Source organism: Chiloscyllium punctatum, chromosome 40 (genome assembly GCF_047496795.1).
Source record: "Chiloscyllium punctatum isolate Juve2018m chromosome 40, sChiPun1.3, whole genome shotgun sequence".
Taxonomy (NCBI): domain Eukaryota; kingdom Metazoa; phylum Chordata; class Chondrichthyes; order Orectolobiformes; family Hemiscylliidae; genus Chiloscyllium; species Chiloscyllium punctatum.
Genome location: NC_092778.1, coordinates 2,135,285 through 2,162,456, shown reverse-complemented (window position 1 = coordinate 2,162,456; position 27,172 = coordinate 2,135,285). Strand labels below are relative to the sequence as shown.

Genomic DNA, 27,172 nt, shown 5'->3' with positions numbered 1-27,172 from the left:
GGCATAGGTTTAGGGCGAGAGGGGAAAGATATAAAAGAGACCTAAGGGGCCACTTATTCACACAGAGGGTAGTACGTGTATGAAATGAGCTGCCAGAGGAAGTGGTGGAGGCTGGTACAATTGCAACATTTAAGAGGCATTTGAATGGGTATATGAATAGGATGGGTTTGGAGGGATATGGGCTGGGTGCTGGCAGGTGGGACTAGATTGGGTTGGGATATCGGTCGGCATGGATGGGTTGGACCGAAGGGTCTGTTTCCATGCTGTACATCTCTTTGACTCTATGACTCTACTCCATGTCCAAATGCAGCCAAATGAGATTTGGGCTGATGAGCAACAAGTAAAATTTGCACCACACAAGTGCCAGGTAATGACCATCTCCCAAAAAAAAAGTGAATCTAACGATCACTACTTGACATTCAATGGCATTGCCATTACTGAAACTCCACCATCAATATCACAGGATTACTACTGACTAGCAATGCGCTTAGAATAAACATATAAATGTTGTGACTACAAGAACAAGTCAGAGGCTAGGAATCCTGCATCTAGTAACTCACCTCCTGACACCCCAAAGTCTGTCCACTATTTGCAAGGCATAAATCAAGGGTGTGATAGAAGTTGCCTGGATGAATGCAGCTCCAACAATCAAAAAGCTTGTCCAGAACAAAGCAGCCCACTTGATTGACATGATCTGGGCACCAGATACATGGGAACACAACCGCCTACAAATGTTCTCTCACCATTATGACATGGAAATCGATCACCATTCCTCCAGAGCTGCTGGGTCAAAATCCTGGAATCCAATCCTAACAACATTGCATACATTTATCGACAAAGGACCACAACCATTCAAAAAGGCAGCTCACCACCACTTTCTCAAAGGCAACAAGGAATAGACAATAAATGCTGTCCCAGCCAAATGTATTTTAATGTTCTCGGTGGGATGTGAGTAAGGGGTGAAAGGCGATTGTCTGCAGCACTTTGCAATAGGGATAGCGATGGGACAGTGGCGAGAGCAATGAAGTCTGCCCACAGGGCAGAGGTCTGCATACCAGGGAGGATTTCTCAAAATGGCATGAATGGCTGAAAGGTAGACAAAAGGACTGCAAAGGGGCTGAAAACAATTTTAATTCTTTCAGCAAAGGAATATTCACCAAAGCAAAAAAGTGAAGTATTGAATCCCTTGCAAATTAATGCAAAGTGTCTAGAATAAAGCTGATGTTTTGGAGCTATATATTTGTAAAGATTTTGCCAGTGCAATTATAATCAATACACTGTCAGTTGAGTAAGTTAATACTGAACAGTTTTAGTTCATAAAAACCCGCATTTGTTTTATTACATCTCAAAACATCTTACATACTCATAAACTAAGCTGTGTTAGATTTAAGTGTAATCTCACCAATCCATAGGAACTGTGTTCATGCTGATACTTCTATAGGCAAAAAACTATGTCAGCTACTTCTTTTTTATAAGAAACAAAAACGTGTTTGATACTGACTCATGCCTGTCTCCTTGTTCAATCTTAAGTACTGTGGTGTTTTATACTTTCCCCGAGTTTTGCAGCTTAACATTTAATGGAGTGATGATGATTATTGAGGATATCAGTGAATTCTTCTAATTCTGCTTACATGAGTGCCCAAATCCAGCATTCAGCAATATAAAATACAGCAAATATTTGTATTAATTGATTCCACCACCTATTTAAGGAGTTCGTGAGAAATAAGCTGCTGATAATCAAAACACAGCCGTTGAGAAATTCCAAGAGGTGCTTTCTGGGAAAAAAAAGTTATTTTGAGCCCTGTAAAAGATCATCTGCAAAGTATATTTTCCACAGGACAACCCCTTGATAAACTTGGGTTACAGAGAAGCTTGTTGCATGTCCCTATTTTGGGAATTATACTGAGAAAGAAGAGCAGTTTTACAGCTTCTAACTTAATGCAATCATGCTTGTTAAAAAAGGCTTGGGATGCTCTAAAACAACAAAACTATCAATGTTATGTTGAACTTTACATCAATCCTCCAGTCAATAAGTCATGCCAAAATTTCCAAAGGAGCAAAAGAATATACCTCACAATATAAATGTCAGCTCAAAACTTGAAACAAAGCCCAAGAAAGACACTGAATGTACCCTGTGCTCCTTCCCCAACCTCTCCTTCATGTATGAACATTCATGTTTTATAACATGAAACCATCATTTATACACACCAAGCATATGCACTAAAAGAGAACAGAATTGCAGAAAATTGTTTTACTGCAAATAATTCTGGTGCTATTAAGATGCGGTCAGAGATACAGATAATGTAGTACAGGGTACAGCAAGAAGAAATAGCATGAAATTTCAGAAAGTTAACAGATCTTTCAAAAATTTAGAAAGGTTAAGGAGGTTGGAGCTGCTTCATCAATGACTTCCCTCTATCATTAGATTATAATGGGATGGTATGGTGGCTCAGGTGGTTAACACTGCTGCCTCACAGGGAACCAGGTTTGATTCCAGTCTTAGGTGACTGTATGTGGTTTCTTCCGGGTGCTCCAGTTTTCTTCCATAGTCCAAAGATTTGCAGGTTAGGTGGATTGGCCATGTTAAAGTTTGCCTCAGTGTCTAGGATTGTGCCATGGCGTAAAACCACAGGGATGGGATGCTCTTTGGAAAGGTGATACAGACTTGGTAGGCCTAAATGGCCTATATGATTCTATGATAAGTGGGGATATTCGCTGATGACTGTATGATGTTAAGCACCATCCATGAATTCTCAGGTATGTAAGGAGCCAATATTCAAGCTTCAGCTAATAAGTGGCAAGTAACATTTGTATTACACAAATGCCATGGAATGACATCATCAAGAAGTTACATGTCTTCCCCCAACATTCAAAGGCATTGCCATTGTTGAATTTCCCACTATCATCATCCTGGGGTTACCAGTGACAGCGAATTGACGAACCACAAAAAACCACAAGAGCAGGTCTGAGGTTGGAAACTATGGAGTGTGTAACTGAGGTTATGACTCCCCAAAGCCTGTCTATCCTTGACAAGGTAGAAGCCTGTGATGCAATATTCTCCATTTGCCTACATAACTGCAACTCCAAAAACCCTCATGAACTTTGATATCATTGAGGACAAAGCAGCCACTTGATTGACACCTCACCTCCACTTTATAACATTCATTGCAACGACTAATGGTGCACAGTAGCAGCATGTCCCATCTATAAAATGAAAACTCCATTGATTCACTTTCCAAATCCAATACCACTACTATCCTGAACGACCAAGGGAGCAGATGCATGGAAACTCGACTGTCCGTGAAGTCCATTCCAAGTCGAACACCATGGACCTGGAATTACACCATTTTCTTTTCTTTTTGAGCACTAAGTCAAAATCCTGGGACTCCCTTCCTAGCAGCACTGTGGTTGCACCAGCACTACATGTACTGCCTCAGGGTAGTGGCTCACCATCACTTTCTCAAGAGTAAGGTCAAACCAGCATGCCCAAATCTCGTGAATAGCAAAGCTTGGTTTGCTCTTAGAGAAGAAACGCTTGGTGTAGAAGTGTCCAAAATTAAGGATCTAGGCAGAGTAGAGATGGACAAAATGTTCTCATTGGTTAAAGGCCTGTGTTCTAGACGACACTAGTTTATGGCGAATGGTAAAAGAACCAAAGATGTCATGACGAAAATCTTTTTTCCATGCCCCTTTTGGGATGGAGCTAGAGTGGAGTTCCTGAAGGGATGGTAGAAGTAAATTCAACCTTGGTTTTCAATTTAAAAAAAAAGGATAATTATCTAGAAAGCAAAAATTTGCAAGGCTATAGTGAATGGATGGTACCAAGACTAGCCAAAAACCAGTATGGGTGTGAAAGGTCTCCGTTTCTAATGTATCCATTCCACGATTCTATGACCTTCAGGCCACAATCCCCCTCAGAGAAAAATGTTACTTTCAACAGCTGTACTCCTTCGTAAATTATTAACTACTGAAAGTTGAAGGGATCATTTGGTTCAGCTTAAGTTGCGAGGCTGTGTCCAACTGTCCAATTTAATATGCTGTAGATAATTATGCAGGTCCATTTTGGACTCGTCAACTTTTGAAAGGATGTTTCAGTTTTATTAAAGCTACTGTTAAGTTGTTGGTTATTTTCTAGGTTCATAATTATGCAGGAGTTTCACAATCCTTGGAAGAGTGGTCTTAATTACAGCAACCTCCCTTCAGCCAGCATAATTGCTTCTTTGCAGTAAGTTCAACATTCTTCAGATGCTGTATTACATTTCAGGAAGTTACTATTCAACTGGATTTCACCTATGACATTCAGGATTACCAACCATATAAAATGAGGAAATTTCCCACCTTAAAAGAGAGGCTAATACTCTAGGCTGTACATGGAAGTTAATTGCTATCTACAATCATAAATGGAATGACGAAGTTGGTGGCAGTAAAATTTAAGATTATTTGCTGCTCTAACTCAGTCAGCCACAGGAGTCGGGTAGGTTTAAAGCTGGAAAAAAAACAACCATGTGTTACTGTAGCTGCTGGTTGACAGGAAACAAACGTTCTACAGCTATAATGACAGCAAAATTATCAATGTATGCAGAAACTGCATTTGCTTTTGCTCAATACTTTCAGATCATGCTCCATGACAAAAGAAGAATTTCTCTCATATGCACAGATATATATATTTTTAGAAATCATGCCTCAAATGTGGACCGGATATACAGACAAACAAAAGTTCATAATAGTGTGCTTAGTCTTATATTAAAACATTTATTTAAACCAATGTTTGCATCTGAATGGAGGCTTTTTTCTCAGATTCAGTGAGATTCCAATGCTATTTGCAATCTTGGGCAAATATGTTTAATTGCCTTTACTGGAGGCATAGCTTTCAATAGCACCATTAAAGACTTGTTTTTACCTGCAAAAGGTCCTCACTCAACACCTCTGTCTTCTCAGCTCTGAAATATAAAAGTACAATTGATTTGAATCATGTTTAAACAAAATAAGTTTAGTTAAATGAGAAAGCTTACAAAATAAAGTGCTCCTCTTTCACATTACATGTACAGTATAGTTATTTCAAACAAGGATTTTTTTTTCTCCACCCATTATGTTCATCCAAACACCTTAATCCCCACGTAGATCAAACAAACCTATTAACATCTATAAACATCACAATTCCTCCTCTTGATAAGTATTGAAAAAGTACTATTATAAAAGTAATTATGCCAGAGTAGGCTTGTGTTAAACACTGCAAGCTACGGGAAGTTAGTTGTGGGCATTATAATCTGTTATAAACTGACTCCTGTAATGCCAGCAACACAAAACAAAACTGCAGAACAAATTAGTGGAGTAGGAGATAGTATCATGAGGATCAACACCAAAGGAATTGGACATCTGTGTTGCCTGCCCAGCACCAGAGTACATCCGTTCAGAATTAGGGAGGCACTTTCACTGAGGGGGAGAATCGATCATTATGGCCCATGTTGGCACTAACAGCATGCGAGGCAGAGGAGGTCGAGGAGGACAGTCAACGTGAGGAGCTAGGGGCCAAATTACATGGAATCTCAAAAGGTCAAAATTTATGTACATGACCCAGGTCATAATCTAAATTGGCATGGGACAAATCAGATCAGACATGAATGCACGGCAGACATAGTTTTTAATATGCTAGCATTGACAGAATTACTGAGGAATTTGGGATCTGTACCAATGAGATGGTCTCGGTTGGGGCTGTTTCCATGCTGAACATCTCTGACTCTATTTGCAAAATACTTAGTACAATGTTATTAAAGCAGAGGACACAATTTTGGTCAATATGTTCTCACCAACAATACAGGCTTGCTGCTATCAATGAATTGAGTATCTATTATGCAGGTTCACTACTGAAGATGTTAGATCAGCCTTCATGACCGAACCTGTGGAGAGCAACTGGCCAGGATAGAGTTCCCGACTATGCACTCAGATACTTTGCGGACCAGCTGGCAGAAGCATTTGCTGACATCTTTAACTTTTCCATTAATCATCTGAAGTCCCCACCTCCCTCAAGGAGAACACCCTCATTCTGATACCAAAGAAAAATCATGCAGCGTGCATGAATGATTACTGCCTGCTGGGTGACATCCATAATTATGAAGTGCTTCAAAAGGTTAGTCATGGCTCACTCAACTCATACCAGATTGCCTTAATCCTTTGCAATTTGCCTCCTGGTGCAACAGGTCCACAGCAGATGCCATCTCCTGGCCCGACACTCATCCCTTGAACATCTGGTTAGCAAGGATACCTGTATCAGGCTTCGATTTATTGACTACAGATCTGCCTTCAACACCATAATTCCAAACAAACTCCTCTCCAAACTCCAAAACCCAAAACCTCGGTCTCTGCTCCCCACCTCTGTAAACATATCTTCAACTTCCTGACCCAGTGGTCACAATCAATTTAAAAAAACACAACACTCCCTCCTCCACGACAATCCTTAACACTGGTGCCCCACAAGGCTGCATACTCAGCCCCTTACTGCTCTCTGTACACACTCACGATTGTGTGGACAAATTCCACAAGACTCAATTTACAAGTTTGCTGACGACCTCTGGGTTGGATCTCAAACAACAATGAGACAGAGTACAGGATAGAGATCGAGTGCTTAGAGGCATTGTGTAATGACAGTAATCTTTCCATCAACATCAGCAAAGCAAAGGGGCTGCTCATTAACTCCAGGAAGCGGAGTGGAGGGCACTCCCCTCACTGAATCAATGGTGCTGAGGTAAAAATGGTCAAGAACATCAGGTTCACGGAGTGATGATCTGTTCTGGTCCACTCACATCAATACTACAGTCATGAAGGCACAACACCACCTCTACTTCCAAGGGGGCTAAAGGAAATTCAGTATGGCCACAAAGATTCTTTCGAATTTTCATAAATGTACTATCGAAAGCATCCAATCTAGATGCATCATAGCTTGGCATGGCAACTGTTCTTTCAGAAACTGCAAGAAACTACAGAGTTACGAACACAGCCCAGTCCACAATCAAACCAGCCGAAGCAAGACAACCAACATAATCAAAAACTCCTCCCACCAAGGTTAAACTCTCTTCCGCCCTCTTCCGTCAGGAAGATAGAAAAGTTTGAATACACATACGAACAGGTTCAAGATCAGCTTGTTCCCTGCTGTTACCAGATTCTTGAACGGAACTCTCAAATGTTAATTCTCACCTCTCTCTCGCTGCACCAATAACACTATTCTGCACTGCTCTCCTACCTGATGCACTTCTGAAAGTGTGATCTGCCTGTAGAGTATGCAAAACAACACTTTTCACTCTATTTCAGTGACAATAATAAATCAAAATCAAGTCAAATCTATCATGCAGCCAAAGTAAGGCTTAACAATGTAAATGTGTTTTATCTTTTTAATCCCGCACCTGAAAAATACTGCACAAAAATGACATTTGCATCTATGTTTAATGTTTCCAACACAACACCTTCTAGCACCATGTCAATCATATTGGGAAGACACTACGACTATACCCATTTATTTTAGATACACCATGACTTAGCTCCAAGTTTGCCTGCTGTCACTGCCATTCAAGGGGAGACAATGTACATCAATTTAATGTTTTAAAACAGCAGCTAATTCAAAGTGAAATAAGATATTTGTGTCACTTTCAATTTTTATCACTCTTTGCCAAAGGGCAAAAGAAGAAAATGGAAATAGGTCATTAGACCATTGACCGGCTTAAAATTAAACAAGATGAGAATGGTGCTAGAAAAACACAGGTCAGGCAGCATCTGAGGAGCAGGAAAGTCGACGTTTCGGGCAAAGGTCCTTCCAGTACCATTCTAACCTTGACTCTGATTGCCAGCATCCGAACTACCCACTTCTGCCTTTCAAACATTTCATGCAGTCATACAGTTATACAGTACGGAAATAGACCCTTCAGTCCAACTCGCCCAAAGCTGACCAGATATCCTAACCCAATTAGTCTCATTTGCTAGCACTTGGCCCAAATCCCTCTAAACCCTTCCTATTCATCCACCCATCCAGATGCCTTTTAAATGCTGTAATTGTATCAGCCTCCACCACTTCCTCTGGCAGCTCATTCCATACACGCACTACCCTCTGCATAAAAATGATGTCCCTGAGGCCCTTCTCACTCCAAACCTAAGCCCTCTAGTTCTGGACTCACCCACTCCAGGGAAAAGACCTTGGCTATTCACTCTATCCATGTCCCTCATGATTTTATAAACATCCATAAAGTCACCCTTCAACCTCCGACGCTCCAGGGAAAACAGCCCCAGCCTATTCAGCCTCTCCCTATAGCTCAAGCCCTCCAACCCTGGCAACATCCTTGTAAATCTTTTCTGAACCCTTTCAAGTTTCACAACATCCTTCCGATAGGAAGGAGACCAGAACTACACACAATATTCCAACAGTGGCCTAACCAATGACCTCTACAGCTGCAACATGATGTCCAAACTCCTATATCCAATGCTCTGTCTAATAACGGAAACCATATCAAACGCCTTCTTCACTATCCTATCTACCTGCGGCTCCACCTTCAAGGAACAATAAACCTGCACTCCAAGGTCTCTTTGTTCAGCAACACTTCCCAGGACCTTACCATTAAAGGTCTGATTTGCTTGGATTTGCCTTTGCAAAATGCAGCATCTCACATTTATCTAAATTCAACTCCATCTGCCATTGCTCATCCCATTGGCCCATTTGATAAGATCCTGTTGTACTGTGAGGTAACCTTTTTCGCTGTCCACTACACCTCCAATTTTGGTGTCATCTGCAAACTTACTAACGATATCTCCTAGTGGACCCAGCACCGATCCTTGTGGCACACCATTGGTGACAGGCCTCCAGTCTGAAAAGCAACCTTCCACCACCCCCCCCTAGCTTCGACCTTCAAGCCAGTACTGTATCCAAATGGTTAGTTCTCCCTGTATTCCATGAGGTCTAACCTTGCTAGCTGTCTCTTGTAGATTCTGGTAATTTGACAAACTAGATAAAGGGCTTAAACTTGTACCAGGATTTTAAATTAGAGTACAATTTGAAACACCTTTACATGACTGTCCCTGTCAAATCCTCTCAGTATCATGTTTCTTTTGGTAAGCTTATTCTTCTAAACTCTAATATAAAGCCCTGATCGGTTTAGCTGTTACATCAATATTTTAGAAGGTTGCAAGAGGGAGAAGCATATGCTGATAGAAAGTAGAAAGCTAATGAAAAAAGCTAATCATTTTCAGAAACAAGACATTATATTTCCCATTTTAATGCTTGTAGATTACATAAACCAAATCAAATGTGAGGAGCTTCTAGAAAGCAGTACCCCATTAAAACCAAAAAAACTGCTTATGAAATAGGCTACTTGATTAATATTTGTACAATCTAAAACAAATGAGTCATAATCTATGAATCTGGCCTAAGTCAATCACGCAGGATCTTCAAATATCCATACAGCAAGTGGGATTATATTACTACATCTACTACCTGGAGATTAAAAGGTTAAATCTAAGTCAGTAAATGAAGGAAGAAGTGAGGCAATTGATAAACAAAGGCAAAGGCAATCAAGCACTCTGAAGCAGAACCTGGTTTGTGAAGTGAGCTCGGCCTGTACCTTGCCTTCCCAAAAAAAAACAAATTCTCAATATAGGTCCTATGAAGATTGAAAATAACTGAATAAAAAGAATGCAAATTAGAATTACTGACAATAAACTTCAGGGTACGTTTGCAATACAACTGACATTACTCTTGCACAAAATGAAATGCTGCAGTCTATTCTGATCTGGTGTAAACAGCACAGCAGTACAGTTTTGCAGAAAAAAAACTCACATTCATTCCAACACCAAAACAGTTTTTGCATTCACATGCTTTAAATAACCATTACCCAAGTGCACAGAATAGAAACTATCTGAACTATTCAGAAGTTCTGGGAATGAGAGCATATGGGGGAGAAATGATCTAAGCAGATTTTAAAAGAACAGAAACACATTTCAGTGACTTAGGATCTTAATCCCAAAATACCTTTACATTAATTATATTAGATAAATGTTAGATTTGTTACATAACTGCTACAAGTTTTCTACTCATTGTTCAGTATCTTAGACATGTAGTGTCCATTTTGAAATGGACACAAGTGAGATTATCCAGCAGGGCCGAATTCAGGATTTCTGACAATGCAATACTTTTAGTGTTGACTGCATGAAAAAGTCAGCCTGGGCTATGTACAGGAGTAGGTTTTTAACCTGTGCCCTTGACTTGGACGAGTCATGCAAGCAGGCACATTGATTTCTACAACACCAAATAAGAGTGGCCATTTTCTGACATACTATTAAGCCTGGCTTGAGGAAAGTTTCTTTTTCTTCGTAGGCAAAATTAAATGATTTTGTCTTTAAACAACAGCATTGTGTGGGCTTTTCAACAGAGAATTCTTCCAATCCAATGTCTTTTCTGGTATAGTCTCTCGACTGATCCGTGGTGTTACTGACGATAGCAATGTGTCTCATGGATCGGTAATACTGAAGGATCCTCAGTGAAACATTCGGTATGAGTTGCATTTTAATAATGTATAAATGTAGTAATCAATAGAGCAAGAAAAAGATGGGATTTAGAGAGTTGAGACAAAAGGAAATGAGTTAAAAGACATTTAAAATTAAATCGCCAAAGCCTCAAATTTTAAATGATGAAAATGATTCCAGATTAGTAAAATTCCATTTTCAGGTGCATAGGAGTTGTTTGTCAGTAAATTATGATTGAGCACTCCACCAGAAATTCATTTGCATCCATACATGGCAACCTTTTACTCTGTTGTATTTAGAGGTAAACTAATAGCTAATTATAACAACTTCATACCCTTGCATGGATTTCAAAGGCAAGTCTATTGGTAAGGTACCAGGATAACACTCAGCAGCAAGACAACTCAGAATCTAACTTGCAGAATGCCATGTTTAACTGCACACACATCTCCAGAAGCTGCTGTCCGATTAATGTCTTAAGAATAAGTATTATTAGCCTCAAATGATACTTAATGCAAAGTCATAACTTATACATAGTGAGGCTTGAATCCATAAGATTCTGACTGTGCTATCAACTGGGCCAAATGTCATTTCCATTTATGCCTTCTATACATGTACCTGCTGCAGCTCCTTGCTATGAGAACTATTTGAATATGTTCCAGTGCAACAATACTAAATGCACAATGGCCTGCAAATACCAAACCACACTAACAAGTGCATATATAAATATAAGAATGCCTTACTTCTCTCTCTCTCATTTCTTAAACTAAAATTAACAGGTTGCCTTAAAGTTCCGTAATGTTACAGGTCTCTGCATCCTTTAGCACCAATGTAAACCACTGAGTTCATCATTCATTTAGAGGAGTGGCCATCTTGCCTTGCTTGGCTGAAGTGAATTAGATTTTTTTTAAAAAGAATTTTCACATTATCAGCAATATATTTTGAGAACTAGAAGATGCACATATTTCTTTAAATACATTTACATGCAAAAATCTGATGATTTGTGGCACTTTAACAATACTGCTCCATGGTCAAAATTCAGAACTGTCAGCCCATCACTTGATGCACTTCATTTTGACAATATAATGAATCTTAAAATGCAGGGGGAAAAAAAAATCAAAACTAGACTATACTGAAGTATCAAAATATAAAACAATGTACTTACTACAAAAATAAAACATTTTTGTAAACATAATTTACTTGACTAGATATTGGAACATATATCATAAAACACAGTTACACACATTCAAAATGCAAAATGTTTCCCAATTTCTAAAGTTCAAAACACACATGACAAAAATCAAAAATGACTGCAATAGTCAGTGTCACACAGCATGGAAAAAGACCTTTTGGTCCAACCAGTCCATCCCAACTAAACTAATCTCACCTGCTTGCTCCTGCCCTATATCCCTCCAAATCTTTCCTATTTGTGTACTTAGCCTAATGTGTTTAAAAGTTGTAATTATACCCACTTCCACCACTTCCCTCAGGATGTTCATTCCACATGTAAATCAACATCTATACAAAAAAGTTTGCCCTTCATGTCTTTTTAAAATCTCTCCTCTCACCTTAAAAATGTGCCACCAAGTCTTGAAATCCTCCATCCAAAAGAAAAGACAACTAGGATTAAATCTATCTACACCCCTCATTATTTCATAAACTTCTGTATTGTCGCTTCTCAATTTCCTACGCTCCAATAAAAAAAAAGTCCCAGCCTTTCTTTATAACTCCAACTTCCATACCTGGCAACATTCCAGTAAATCTCACCTGAACCCTCTCCAGTCTAATAATTTCCATCCAAGAACTGGGTAACCAGAACTGGACACAGTATTCCAGAAGAGGCCTCACTAACGTGCTATACAATCTTCTATACTCAAACAACTGAGCAATTAGGATAAGTGTGCCGACCGCCCTTTTAACCACCCTGTCTCAATGTGGCACAAACCTCAAAGAATTATGTATCTGAACTCCTAGGTGCTTCTGTTCAACAACACTACCCAAAGCCCCACTGCCGTCCTGTTCCCCCCCGCCCCTCCCCCTCAGTCGAAGCAAAACGCTCAGAGACACAGTATAGTTTTACCTCCTTCATCTTTATTCCAGGCTCTGGAGGAAGAGAGAACGATCGCCTATGCGCACGGGGAGATGGGTTCCCAGTCCTCTCTGGAACAACAGTTTCTCAGTGAACTATATAGTTATTTTATAGGGAGGAGCATTCAGATAAGGCAACATACATATTGGTTGGGTGACCGTTACAATCAGAGAGTGTCAGCAGTAAAGATTAAACCATTTGCTGCTTCACAATGAACGTTCCTAACCTTGTTAATTGGCTTCACATAATGAATACTTTTCAGCTTGTTAACTGACTTTGCATACTGAATGCTCCTTCATCTTGTTAAATAGCTTTATATAATAAACACTTTTCCACCTTCCTAACCCACTATCCTTGCCTCCAGCACTTCACTGTTTACTGCAAGTTCTTATCTGATCAGTGTCATGTTAGCTGAACCTTTTGTTTCACAAAAACTCAAAATTTAACTCTTTCCCTACCTGCTCATATCTTATACAATTAATGGTGGTGAGAAGGTGTACAAGCCCTACCCTTGTTTTTGTCCCAAAATGCAATACCTCTCATTTATCCAGATTGAACTTCAGCCCATTAACCCATTTGATCAAGATCCCTTTGTAATCTTTGAAAACCTTCTTCACTGTCTACTGTGCCACCAATTTTGGTGCAGTCCATAAACTTTCTAACCATGCCTTCTATATTTTCATCCAACTCTTTTATATAAATGACAAATAAAAGACAACCCAGAACCAATCCCTATAGAACCCCATTGGTTACAGGCCACCACCATCATGTGGTATGTATATTGAAGCTTAATTCTTTCCAAAAAAAAATGTTTTCATCATGGATTTATAACGAAGGGTAAGTCAAATGATATTAAGAAAGGGGAAAGCAGTACTAGCCAGATCGGCAGTGCTATGACTGGCTCTGGGGCACAACAGGAAAGGATAATATTAACAAGACTTTAGTGACAGAAGACTCTATAGTTAGGAGGACAGACAGGAGATTCTGTGGTCGTAAACTGGAATCCAGGAAGGTATGTTGCCTCCTGGTTACCAGAGTCCAGAATGTCATGGAGCAGCTGCAGAACGTTCTCAAAGGGATGGTGAGCAGCCAGAAGTCATTGGGCACATTGGCACAAATGACATAGTTAGAAATAGGGAGGCGGCCCTGTGGAAGGATTTTAGAGACCTAGGAAATAAGTTAAAAGCCAGGCCCTTGTTGTGATAATCTCCAGAACAGAAGGATATGGCACATCAATGTGTGGCTAAGGAATTGGTGCAGAGGGCAGGGATTCAGACTTTTATATCTTTGGGATCTTTTCTGGGGCACAGGTGACCTGTTCAAGAAGGATGGGTTGCATGTCAACTGGAGGGGAACCAATATATTGGTGGTCAGCTTTGCTAGTGCTACAAGGGAAGGTTTAAACTAGATTGGCGGGGGTGGGATGCTCAACGGCAGGGAGACAAGTACGAGGCTGGAAGGACATACAGTAATCAGAAGTAGTAAAGTGAAAAGACAAATTAGGCTGGAACATGACGGAGCAAGGAATGCCTGCTGGATTAAATTGAATTTATTTCAACACAAGAGGGTTGACAGGTAAGGTTGATGAACTCAGGGCGTGGATAGGTACGTGGGACTGGGATATCATAGCCATTATTACAGCCATATAAGGGAAGAATAGGACGGGCAACTTAATGTGCCAGGGTACAGGTGCTTTATACAGGACAGAGGTGTTGGAAAGAGGGAAGGTGGAACTGCATTTTTGATTAATGCGAGTATCACAGCAGTAATTAGAATCATCCTTCCGAAGAATTATCCAATGAAGCTTTGTCGGTGGGATGAAGAGATAAGAAGGGGATAGCAATATTATTGAGTTTGTACTATGGGCCCACAAATAGTCAACAGGAATTAGAGGAACAAATATGCAGGGAGACTGGGGAGACTTGCAGGAGCAATAGGGTTGTCATCGTAGGGAAGTTTAATTTTCCTAACATAGACTGACACGGCCAGAGTGCTAAGGGATTAGATAGGGTGGAATTTCTTAAGTGCATTCAGTAAAGTTCCTTAAGCAGCACCTAGAGGGTCCTACTCAGGAAGGGACAAAACTCAACCTACTTTTGGGAAATAGGGTAAGACAAATGACAGTAAGGGAGCACTTTGAGATTAGGAACCATAGTTCTATTAATTTTAAAATAGTTATGGAGAGGGACAAAACTGGCCTACAGGTTCAAGTTGTAAACTGGGGCAAGGTAAATTTTGATTGAATTAGACAGGAGCTTGCAGGGGTTGATTGGAGTAGTTTGTTTACAGGCAAAGGGACCTCTGGCAAGTGGGAGGCCTTTAAAGTGAGATAGCTCGAGTTCAAGGCCTGTATATCCCTGTGAGGGTGAAAGGCAAGGTTTACAGGAATAGAGAACAAGAGATATGGAGGCTTTAACCAGAGAAAAGGAGGTATGGTTCAGGTACAGGCAGCTGGAATCAAAGGAATCCCTGGAGGGATATAGGGGATACTGGAGTTTACTGAAGGAGGAAAGCAGGAGGGCAAAAAGGAGGCATGCAATAGCCATGGCTAAGAAGATTAGGGTGACTCCAAAGATGTTCTTTAAGTATATTAAAGGAAAAAGAATAACTAGAGAGAGTATTATATGCCTCAAGGATCGAAGTGGACATGCATGTGTAGAACCACAAGAGATGGACAAGGTCCACAACAAGTATTTCTCCTGAGTGTCTACTGTAGAGAAAGACATGATGATTTGGGAATTTGTTTTGGGGGGAGGGGTTGGTTTAGTGGTCATATTTTAGGGACAATCCATTTCACAGTAGAGGTGGTATTGGATGTACTAGAATGCATGAAGGGGGATAAATCTCCTTGACCTGACAAGATATAGCCAAGAACATTGCAAGAGGCTAAAGAAGAAATTGCAGGAGCCCTGGCTGATATTTTTGCATCATTGTTAGCCACAGGTGAGGCCCCAGAAGACTGGAGGGTAGCAAATGTTGTGCCCTTATTCAAGAAGGGCTGTACAGAAAAGCCTGGGAACTATAGACCAGTAAGCCTAACATCTGTTAAGTTACTTGAATGATTCTATGAGATCAAATATACATGCATTTGGAAAAAACAAGGTTTGATTAGGAATAGTCAGCATGTATTTATGTGTGGGAGATCATGCCTCACAAATTTGTTAAGAGTTCTTTGAAGAAGTGACCAGAAAAGTTGACATAGTCTACATGGACCTCAGTAAGGCCTTTGATAAGGTTCCACACAGTATGCTGTTCTGGAAGGTTAGATTGCATGGAATCCAGGGGCAGTTGGCAAATTGGATACACAATTGACTTGATGGTAGGAAGCAGTGGGTAACAGTGGAAGGATGCTTATCGGACTGGAGGCCTGTGACTAATCAAATGTCTCACGGGGTCAGTGCTGGGCCCAATGCTGTTTGCTTGCTACCTTTCTCAATGATTTGGATGAGAATGTCCGAGGCATGATTAGTAAGTTTGCAAATGACACTAAATTAGGTGCATCGTGGACAGGGAGGAAGGTTATCAGGAATTGCAGCAGGATCCTCACAGCGCCAGAGACTCAGGTTCAATTCCCGCCTCAGGCAAGTGACTGTGTGGAATTTGCACATTCTCTCCGTGTCTGCGTGGGTTTCCTCGGGATGCTCCGGTTTCCTCCCACAGTCCAGAAATGTGCAGGTCAGGTGAATTGGCCATGCTAAATTGCCCGTAGTGTTAGGTAAGGGGTAGATGTAGATGCAGATGTACATGTAGGGGTATGGGTGGGTTACGCTTCGGCGGGGCGGTGTGTTCTTATTGGGCCGAAGGGCCTGTTTCCACACTGTAAGTAATCTAATCTAATCTTTCCACACTAAGTAATCTAATTTTGTTCAGCTGGGGAAATGAGCTGAGAAATGGCAAATAGAGTTGAATATACACACATGTGTGGTCTTGCATTTTGGAAAGACAAATTAAGGTAGGAGTTTCATGGGGAGTGGTAGGCCTAAGTGAATGTAGTGGAACAGAGGGACCTTGAAGCTCTGGTGCATGATTATCGAAGTAGAGTCACAGGTAGACAGGGCAGTGAAGGCGGCTTTTGGCACACTGGCCTTCAACAGTCAGGGCATGGAATATAAAAGTTGGGAAGTTATTTGCAGTTGTATAGGACGTTGGTGAGGCTCACTTGGAATATTGTGTTCACTTTTTGTCAACTTGCCATAGAAAGGATGCTATTAAACTGGAAAGAATGCAGAAGAAATTTACAAGGATGTTGCCAGGACACAAGGGTCTGAGTTAGGGGGGAAGGTTGGCCAAGTTAAGACTTTTTTTCTTTAGAGGGTGAGAAGACTGAGGGGAGATCTTATAAAATGTATAAAATCATGAGAGGCATGAATAGGTTGAATGTATTCAGTCTTTTTCCCAGGGTTGGGGAATCAAGGACGAGAGGGCATCCGGGGAAATAATAAAAGGGAAGCTGAGAGACAACTTTTACACATATGGAATGAGTTGCAAGCGGAAGCGATTGAGGCGGGTACATTAAAAACATTTAAAAGGCATTCGGACAAATACACGAATAGGAAAGGTTTCAAAGGATAAGTGCAGGGTAATGGGGTTAGTGTGGATGGACAGTTTGGTCAGCGTGGGCTAGTTTGGGCCTGTCTCCATGCTGTAGGACTCGAACTCTTAACAGAACCAATGGCCTTCACTGACATAATGAGGAAACTCACTACACTGTTTAAAGACACTATAATGAAGTGTGCTTTCAGTGAACATCGGCAGATTTTACACCGGTATTAATAATTCATATTTAAGCTCATTCCTCTCAGTTCTCCCTCCCCATGCCCCACTTAAAATCATTTGTTGCAGACTAATTTCCCTGCCTCATAAATCAGGACACATAGAATGACAAGTTTCATTTGAGGGAATTCATATAGTTAAAAGACAGACTCAGTACTGATGTGTTATTCCTCAAAAGTAAATGTTTATTTTCAGCAAATATGGCATTGAGTCTATGAAGGAATGTTTAAAATGGCTCAAACAAATTTTTAACATTATGCTGCATCGCTATTTTCCAAAATTGGAAATCTGCATCGTGAAAGCAACTTGCTCAGCCACTGTCAAAATATTTGAAGGTTGCCAATCAACAATTTCTTAAGCAAATTGTTAGTTGCTATGGTAGTGACCAATGAGAACAATTTGTAGCTTAATACTACAAATGATGTTTGATTTGAGACATGTGAACCGTTCCAGCACTTCTGTGGTAAACAGTCTAGACATATATCTGTCTGCTCAGTTATCAGTTGACCATCTGTTTGGAATACAGATCTGCTTCCTCCTAGAAGGAGGATTAAGTCTATTTCATCATTTACTTGCTACTAACACAATTAAGCTAAAGCATCCAAGGACATTTAAAAGATGCCTAATGTCATCATCTTCTTTATCATGAATCCCAAAAAAGGTGCTGTTAAAAAGCATTTCCCTGTAACATTGACAATTACTTTGGTGCTGCATCATGTTTTTGCTAGAACTCTTAAAACTTCATTCATTTTGCCTCCAATTTCCAGCCCTGTATTGTAGTCATGGAGTCATACTGCACAGAAACAGACCCTTTAGTCCAACCAGTCTATGTCAAACATAATCCCAAACTAAAACTAGTCCCCCGCTGTCTGCTCCTGGCCCATATCCCCCCAAACCTTTCCTATTCATCTATCCATCCAAATATCTTTTAAACATTGTACCCACATCCACCACTTCCTCGGGAAGTTCATTCCCTCTTCATATCATCCATTTTCAATACTTCCCTTCCTTTCCATGACCTCAGTTTCCATTTTAGGGAATAAACCGTCATCCACTACAAAGCCATGGATTCCCATAGCTACCTTCACTACAGCTTGTCACAACCCTTGTCCTGCAAGGACTCCATCCTATTCTCCCACTTCCTTCGCCAACATTGCACCTGTTTGGATGACGCCACCTTCCAAAACAGCGCTGCTGACATGGTTTGCTTCTTCCAGGACTGTGGGTTCCCACTCACATCTGACCTATCACCAATGTTTCCGCCCTTGCCCCTTCCCATCACTCACCAGTGTGACTGGGTTTCTTTTGTCTTCACTTTTCATCCCACCAGCCTCTGCATTAAAAGGATTAATCTCTGTCATTTCAGAAAAGTCCAGGAGAATGCTACCATCAAACACATCTGCCTCTCACTCCCTCATCTGCATTTTGCAGGGATCGTTCCCTCCAGGACACTTGAGTACATTCCACAACCACCAACACCGCCTCTCCACAGCATCTTCCCATGTAAATGCAGAAGGTGCAACACTTGCCCCTTTACCTCCTCTCATCACCACTCAAGGGGCCAACAGTCTTTCCAGGTAAAGCAGCATTTCACCTGTACCTCCTCCAATCTTGGGTATTGTCTTCAATGCACCTAATGTGGCCTCATTCCTCTCTACCTCAAATCTCCTACAATCCATGCCATTGTTGCGCATCTTGTTGTCTCTTCAGTATGACCAATTTCAGCAAAGATATGTTAAAGCTTGATAAAACTCCAATTAGGCCAGAACCAATTGTCTAGTTCTAGTTAGCACACTAGAGGAAGGAAGCCATGTAGATGGAGAGGAGATTTCTCAATGGTTCTGTAAACGAATGATTTTAGGTACAAGATTCAATTGAAGAAGCTGGGTTTGTTCGCCATGGAGCAAAGGAGAGGGAGGGGAGATTTTATGAAAATGTACAAGATTAAAGCAGGTTTTTGTAATGCAGACAAAGAAAACCTGTTCTAATTAGCCAATAGTTGATGAGAGCTAAAGGACAGAGTCATATAAGCCGAAAGTTTTAACAACACAGAAAAAAGGTCCTATAGCCAATTGGTTCTGTATTGATAATCAAACATCCATCTTCCAGCAATTTGTCTTGTATGCTGTGGCATATATAGTGGTCATCTATATACTTATCAAAGTTCCTGAGGGTTCCTATCTCTACCACTTTTTAGGCACCGTGTTTCAGATACAAGTCATTCTGTTATAACACACCGTTCATCAACACGTGTTCCCTGTAACGCAATTGATGAATTGGGGACACTGCTTCTAAAGTGTGAACTTTGAAAATGTGTGTTGGCTATAACACGATTACAGCACCAATACTTTAAACATGGTTCCTAAAGCACAACTTTTCTATTATGTGATGTTGCACAAGAACGCACCCAGCTCATTATAGAAGAACTAACAGTACACACCACCCTCTGGGTGATTAAAAAAAATTTCCTCGAATTCTCTCTCAGTCTCCAGCTCATTACTTTAATACCGCGCCCTTGGTTACTGAAGTATAATTTCTCCTTATCCATGTCACTCAACCTGACATTCCAAAAATTACATCCTCGCATTTCCCTTGCATCTCTTCACCAAAAGACTTCAATTCTGTATTCTCTAGTCTTTTCACTATTAGCTTTTTGATGTCTATCTTACTTTACCTTAGCAAATCCCTTCCTAATCTCCTTGGTTTCATGGAGAACCTTTCCAAACTGAGGTTCTAAAATCTCCCAGACCTGGAATCTAGCATTGCTGCTTTTGTATTCGAAGTCCAAAAACTCCATTGTTTTGCTAACCATACTCTGAGTATGTTCTGCCATCTTCAAAGATCAACGTACATGTAATGCTAGGTTCTTCTGTTCCAGCATATTCTTTAGAACTGCACCCTTAAATATATGTTACCCCTCCCCATCTCCTTTGTCAAAACGCACTGCTTCACTTTTCTTTAGTGATTCCTCACTTCATATTCTGGTTGTATCTTGAAATGTGTAACATATAAGAAAATATTAAACAACTCAGACTTTCCTGTTATAAACCAGGAAAAAGCTTTAGTTAAAAGTTCTGTTGAACCTTTCTTGACAACAATAATAATAAAATTTTATATCCGCTAAGTATAAATACTATACATAGCTAAATTACTATATTTGTAAATAAATACTTTAAAATAAATATATAAGTAAAAATGAAAACTCTTTCAACAGGTACTTACCTCCTACACCTCATATCTCCCATTCCCCTAGCATCAGCCTTGCTGTCAACTCTACTCTCAGACTTTCCCTTCTACTAGCTGATACTCCTGCTCGCTGAACCTTTGACTGGTCACTTCCATGTTCTGAATCCTTGCTGTGAGCAGCGAGGGAGCAGAGCCACCAACAGAGTGAGAACTGCCAGATCTGGAATGAGGTGCACATTGGAGAGGAGATGATAGCACAAGTGTCAGCTGCCAGCTGGAAGTTTGGCAAGCGTGAGGATTAGTGCCCAAGCAAACATGGGGGTCAGTTCCAAAACTGCAACCAAAGAGGCATGATCACCACCCCCATCCACCCAGCTTACAACATTAATGCAAATCCACAATGCTAACTGGAAAAATCATGAAAAACACATTAAATCAAAACAACTTAAAACAGGGTGTCTTAAAGAACAAACTTACTCTGTCAAATTCCACCTCTGTTCATTGCCTTGTCTATCTAGGTCCCACTGCAATTAATTTGCATTCTCCTCAATGTCTGCCATTGGTCAGTGTGGTATCATTAGTAAATTTCAATTTTACTCTGCATTCCAAGATCCACGTCAGCAATGATCCTAGTCCTGAACCAAGGGAACACCACTGTTTCCCCTTGAGTAATCTGAAAAAAATAATCTTTTGCCACAATTCATTGACACTTTACTGCCCTTCAGCCAATGCTTGGACATGGACCTTCTCATGAGACTTAACTTTATTAATCAGCCCTTTGTGGTAATTTGTCAGAAGTCTTCTTAAAATCTATACAGACAACATCCACTGTATGCCTTTCAATGATCTGAGACTTCAAAACTCTCAATCAGATTATAATTTGATTGTCTTTTAAGTTTCTAGGCCTTGTTATAAATTTAAACAGTAGCCAGTGAACAGAGTTCTGTGCACATGCTCACACTGCACAAACTTTACTTTCTCCACACAAGTACATTACAATGACTGATTCTAAGTCAGACAGGTCAAAGGTAGTCTCCACATTACACCATCTGCACCGGGATGGCAATGTAATTTGCTATCAGAATCTCAAAGGTTCAGAATGTACTGTTTTATTTCCTACTACTGCATACTTCCTGCCTCTGTCTGTTCCAGTGTTTGTTATGGCAACATAACAGACAATTGAAAAAGTACTAAGTGTTGGCAAATGACCAGGTTATGATTTGTCATTATGTATAGGTGGGGAAGATAGCAATTCTTTAAAGGAGTCAGCACTGGCTACTCAAGATTTTGTATTGCTGAAGGATTTTACGAAAAAATCTACCCTATCTTTCTCTTTCAGATACTGACTGGCATGATTTATATTTCCAGCAGTTTCCATCTTAATTGCAGAGTTCTTGCATTTGTTGTTTTTCTTTATAGATGAATAAACAACAAATGGGTGAAGATCCCTTTGGTGCAGCCAGCTGTGTCCGACAAACTTGTGATAACATTTATAGTCTACTCCCCAGTCAAATCAAGTTTGTTGTTTCTGCCACTCATAACATTCAAGATACTTTTCTTTACCTTGAACTGATCACATTCTATCACATAGCACAGTCCCTGAAATGGGACTAGGAAGAGCATGCAGCTGTCAGCACCACTGTGAATCAGGCTAGGGAGGAACTCCAAATAAAACAGCACATGGGAACTTGGATGAACTCTGCGAGATAGTGAGTGTGAGATATTATGGATGTTAGCTCAGCTGCCATGGGGTGGTGTGCGACAGTGCTGGCAAGGGTGCAGTTTTTAACAGTTCTAAATGAGAAAGTATCCAGAGTAACGTCAGTGGAGTATCTCTGCTTTTTTTCCTAACAAAACTGCTGCAGTCCTTCAGCTTAAACAAAATAAGGGACTTTGAACTGTAATGGGAGTGCTGGGTGTGGAAACAGGTGCACATCATGACGAGTACCCTTTAAAGGAGGAATAGCAAACTTAATCGAAGGAGAAGTCATGTCAGCAGAGCTTACATCCATACTTTACTCCTCCAGTGTTCGGTGTCATAGATACTTCCAATGTCCCCTGTCACCACATGTGCAGGAAGTGTGTCTAGTTGCAGCTCCTGGCCACTTGCATTTTGGAGCTGGAGCTGCAGGTGAATTTACTGAGGGCACATAGGATGCTGAAATTATTGTAGACAACATATTCAGTGAGGTAGTCACCCCATAGATAAAGTCTGAATCAGTAAAAAGGGGATGGGTAACAGCAAACAACAGGAAGGCAGGCAGTGCAATACAACCATATGGATGTCTGCCTCCCTAACAGATGTACTACTTGGACACTGTTTTTTGGGGGTGAGGATTGAAGAGATGGCTTCTCAGGGGTGTTAGCGAGAACTAAGTCTGGGGCACTATGGGTGCCTGCTGCACAACAGGGAAAGAGGAGAGGCAGGGCTGCAGTGATGGGGGATTCATTTGTAAGGGGCACAGACCTTTACGTAGCCACAAAATAAACTCCAGGATGGTATGTTGCTTCCCAGGTACCACGGGCAAGAATGTCTTGCTTGGGAGAGGGTGCACAGCCAGTGGCTTTGTCACATGTCAGAAGCAATGACAAAGATAAAGAAAGGAATGAGGTTAAAAAACTGATTTTAGAATGTTGGGACAGTAATTAAAAAGGACATCAATGGTAACAATGTTGGGACTACTATCAGTGTCATGTGCTAGCAAATATAGAAATAACAGAGTCACAGGTAGATTGGATGGTGAAGGTGACATTTGGTATGCTTTCCTTTATTGGTTAGAACATTGAGTGTAGGAGTCTGGATGTCATGTTGTGGCTGTTCAGGCCACTTTTGGAATATTGTGTGCAATTCTGGTCTCCTTCCTATCGGAAGGATGTTGTGAAACTTGAAAGGGCTCAGAAGAGATTTACAAGGATGTTGCCATGGTTAGACGGTTTAAACTACAGGGAGAGGCCGAATAGGTTAGGACTATTTTCCCTGGAGCATCAGAGACTGAGGTGTAACCTTATAGAGGTTTACAAAATCATGAGGGACATAGATAGGGTAAATAGACAAGGTTTTTTCTCTAGGGTTGAGGAGTCCTGAACTGGAGGGCATAGTTTTAGGGTGAGAGGGGAAAGATATACAAGAGACTTAAGGGAAAACACAGAGGGTGGTGCGTGTGTAGTAAGGGCTGCCAGAGGAAGTGGTGGAGGCTGTACAATTGCAATATTTAAAAGGCATTTGCAGGGGTATATGAATAGGAAGGTTTTAGAGGGATATGGGTCAAGTGGGTCAAATGGGACTAGATTAGGTTGATATCTGGTCAGAATGGATTTGAGTTGGACTGAAGGGTCTGTTTCCGTGCTGTACATCTCTATGACTCTATAATAAGATGGATCAGGATTGGTGTATGGAGGATTTTCCTGGGGCATTGGAACCAATTCTAGGAAGATGGACAATACAAACAGAATGGGTTGCACCTGAGCAGGAGTGAGACTAATATGCTTGGGGAGTTTTCCCTCATAGATTGTTTAAACTTGAATTCCAGGGGAATGGGAACCTGAAGGGAGAATACAAGGAAGGAAAGGAAATACAGAAACGTAAGCTGCAAAGTAAAAGAACATTTGTTTAAAAAAAGGACAAGAAACAAATAAGGTCATAGTGCAAAATGACAACTATCAAGGTTAAAAAGACATCCCTAAAGCAATTGTGTCTTAATTCACAGACTATTCACAATTATGTAGCTGAATTAACAACATAAATAGATACACAGTTATATAGTTGTTGCAATTATGGAGACATAGCTGCAGGGTAACAAAGGATGGGAACTCAACAACGAGGGGTATTCAATACTTATGAAGGACAGACAAATAAGGAAAAGGAGGTAAAAACAATGACTGCAGATGCTGGAAAACAGTTTCTGGATTAGTGGTGCTGGAAGAGCACACCAGTTCAGGCAGCACCCAAGTAGCTTCGAAACCGACGTTTCGGGCAAAAGCCCTTCATCAGGAATATTCCTGATGAAGGGCTTTTGCCCGAAACGTCGATTTCGAAGCTACTTGGATGCTGCCTGAACTGCTGTGCTCTTCCAGCACCACTAATCCAAAATAAGGAAAAGGGGTGGGTTACATGGTTAACAAAAGATAAAAATCATTACAATAGTGAGAAAGGATATTGGCCTCGAAAATCACAACGTGGAATCTGTAGGGGTAGAGATAAGAAATCACAAGAAAATGTTGGTGGGGGTTCTTTATTGGCTTCCAAAACGTAGCAGAGATGTAAGGAAAAGCATTAAACAGAATATTAGCAACATGCAAAAATAAAGGTACAACTGTAATCATGGCCCTTGAAATATTAGACGCATAGGTGGTCATCCTCCAAAACTATATAGAATCCAATGCAGTTCCAACAGATTGGTGAGTGAAAAGTTCACCCCTCTATTTTAAAAAAAAGGAGGGAGAGGAAAACTCACCACAAACCAGTTGGTATACGCTCAAGTTGGTGCTTATATTTGTGCAACAAAACACTTCAGAAGTATTAACAGGATTAGATAGAGGTAGCATGGGTTTATGAAAGGGAAATTGTGCTTAATTAACCCACTGATCTTTTTTGGAGGATGCAGAATAGCTAAGGGAGAACCAGTGGAAAAAGTGGTGTATTTGATTTTCAAAAAGGCATTTGTTAAGGTCCCACATAAAAGTGGACAAAATTAAAACATACTGGACTGAAGATAATATGCTGACATGGATTGAAAATTGGTTGAGAAATCAGAAACAGAAATAAATAGGCCTTTTTCCAGGTGGCAGACAGTGACTAGTGGTATACTGCAGGGATCAGTGCCTAAGCTGTGTATATATAAAAATATATACATGACTTGGATGAGGGATCCATGAGTAATACTTCCAAGTTTGCTGACAACACAAAACTAGGTGGGATTGAGAGTTGTGAAGAGAATATGAGGAGGCTTCAAGGTAGTTTTGAATCTGTGGGCAAACACATGGTAAATGCAGTATAACAAAGATAAATACGAAGTTATCCATTTCATTATGGAAAACAGACAGACAGAACATATTTAAATGGTGATATATTGGTAAATGTGAATGTACAAAAGGACCTTGGTGTCTTTGTAAACCAAAGAAAGTAAACTGGCAGATGCAAAAGTTATTATATGGCAAATGGCATTTTGGCCTTCATGGCAAGAGGCCTTCTTACTGGAGTTAGACAGGGCCTCAGTAAGACTGCATCTGGACGTGTGCAGATTTTGTCTCCCTACCCAAATAGGATACACTTGCCATAGAAGGAATGCAGTGAAAGATCACTTGGCTGATGCCAGGAATGACAGGACAGTCATACGAGGAGAGATTAGTTCACCTAGGCCTACATTGACTAGAGTTTAGAAGAATTGGAGGGGGTTGGATCCCAATCGACAGATATACTTGGATAATTACCTGAAGAGAAAACAATTGCAAGGCTACAATGAAAAGGCATGACAGTGGAACTAGTTGTGATATGTTGTTCTTGCAGAGAGCTCAACAATGGGCTGAATGTCCTCCTTTTACATTGTATTATTACATGATACTGGCTTTCAAAGCATCAGAGATACTTTTTTTTATATCAAATGTTTATACAGATCATATTTCCCCTATTAAGAACATTTTAAATGTCAGGGTTTTTTTTTACATCATCATTTAGCACCATATCAAGTAGTCCAATACGACCAAAGTTAAACATCCACTGTTGCGTGGATGTCCAAGAGGAAGAAACGTCAATATAAATGACCAATTCAAACTGAAGCTCTCTGTCAGTTACGTTAAAATTTGACCTCCATGGTTAATGAAACAAGATCTAGCAGACTAAAGCCAATTTTCAGTTTAATTTGAAAACTACATGCACCAGTTTAAAGACAGTGCATTCATTATTTCCATATTAAAACACTCCCACTTGCTATATTGAGTCAGAGTCATAGAGATGTACAGAACGGAATCAGACCCTTCAGTCCAACTCACCCATGCTGACCAGCTATCCTAAACTATTCTAGTCATACCACTCTGTGAGAAAGTTGCCCAAGGTCCCTTTTCCCCTCTCACCTTAAACCTATGCCCTCTAGTTCTGGACTCTCCCACCCCAGGGAAAAAGACCTTGTCTATTTACCCTATCCATGCCCCTCATGATTTTATAAACCTTTTTAAGGACACCCCTCAGCATCCGACATTCCAAACAGTCCCAGCCTATTCAGCCTCTCCCTATAGCTCAAACCCTCCAACCCTGGCAACATCCTTGTAAATCTTTTCTGAACCCTTTTAAGTTTCACAATGGTGCTCTGCCAGTAGGATGTAGTAGCATAGTAACGTTGGCATCAGACTAGTAATCCAGAGGACCGGGGTAATGTTCTGAGGACATGGATGACAACTGGTGAAATTTTAATTAAAAGCTGACCAGTTCCAATTGGAAAATCCATCTGGTTTACTGATGTCTTATAGGGAATGAAATCTGCCATCCTTAACTGGTCTGGCTTACATGCAAGGTGATAGCCTAGTGGTATTAATGCTGGACAGTTAATCCAGAGACCCAGGTCATGTTCTGGGGACTCGCATTCAAATCCTGCCAGGGCAGCTGGTGAAATTTGAATTCAATTTTTTTCAAAA

The 27,172-nt window shown here is 40.5% G+C and overlaps 1 protein-coding gene across 7 annotated transcripts in view; it reads right to left on the bottom strand.

Moving 5' to 3' along the window:
• arhgap17a (Rho GTPase activating protein 17a) overlaps positions 1-27,172 on the bottom strand; it is a 131,126-nt gene that overhangs the window by 69,238 nt on the left and 34,716 nt on the right. For 6 of the 7 annotated variants that reach the window (XM_072559152.1, XM_072559153.1, XM_072559149.1 and 3 more), the window contains exon 2: positions 4,901-4,940. The gene's annotated coding sequence lies outside the window, so the exon portion shown is untranslated. Of the gene's footprint in view, positions 1-4,900; positions 4,941-12,577; positions 12,658-27,172 lie in introns of all 7 variants that reach the window. The other variant, XM_072559150.1, reaches the window with a different exon arrangement.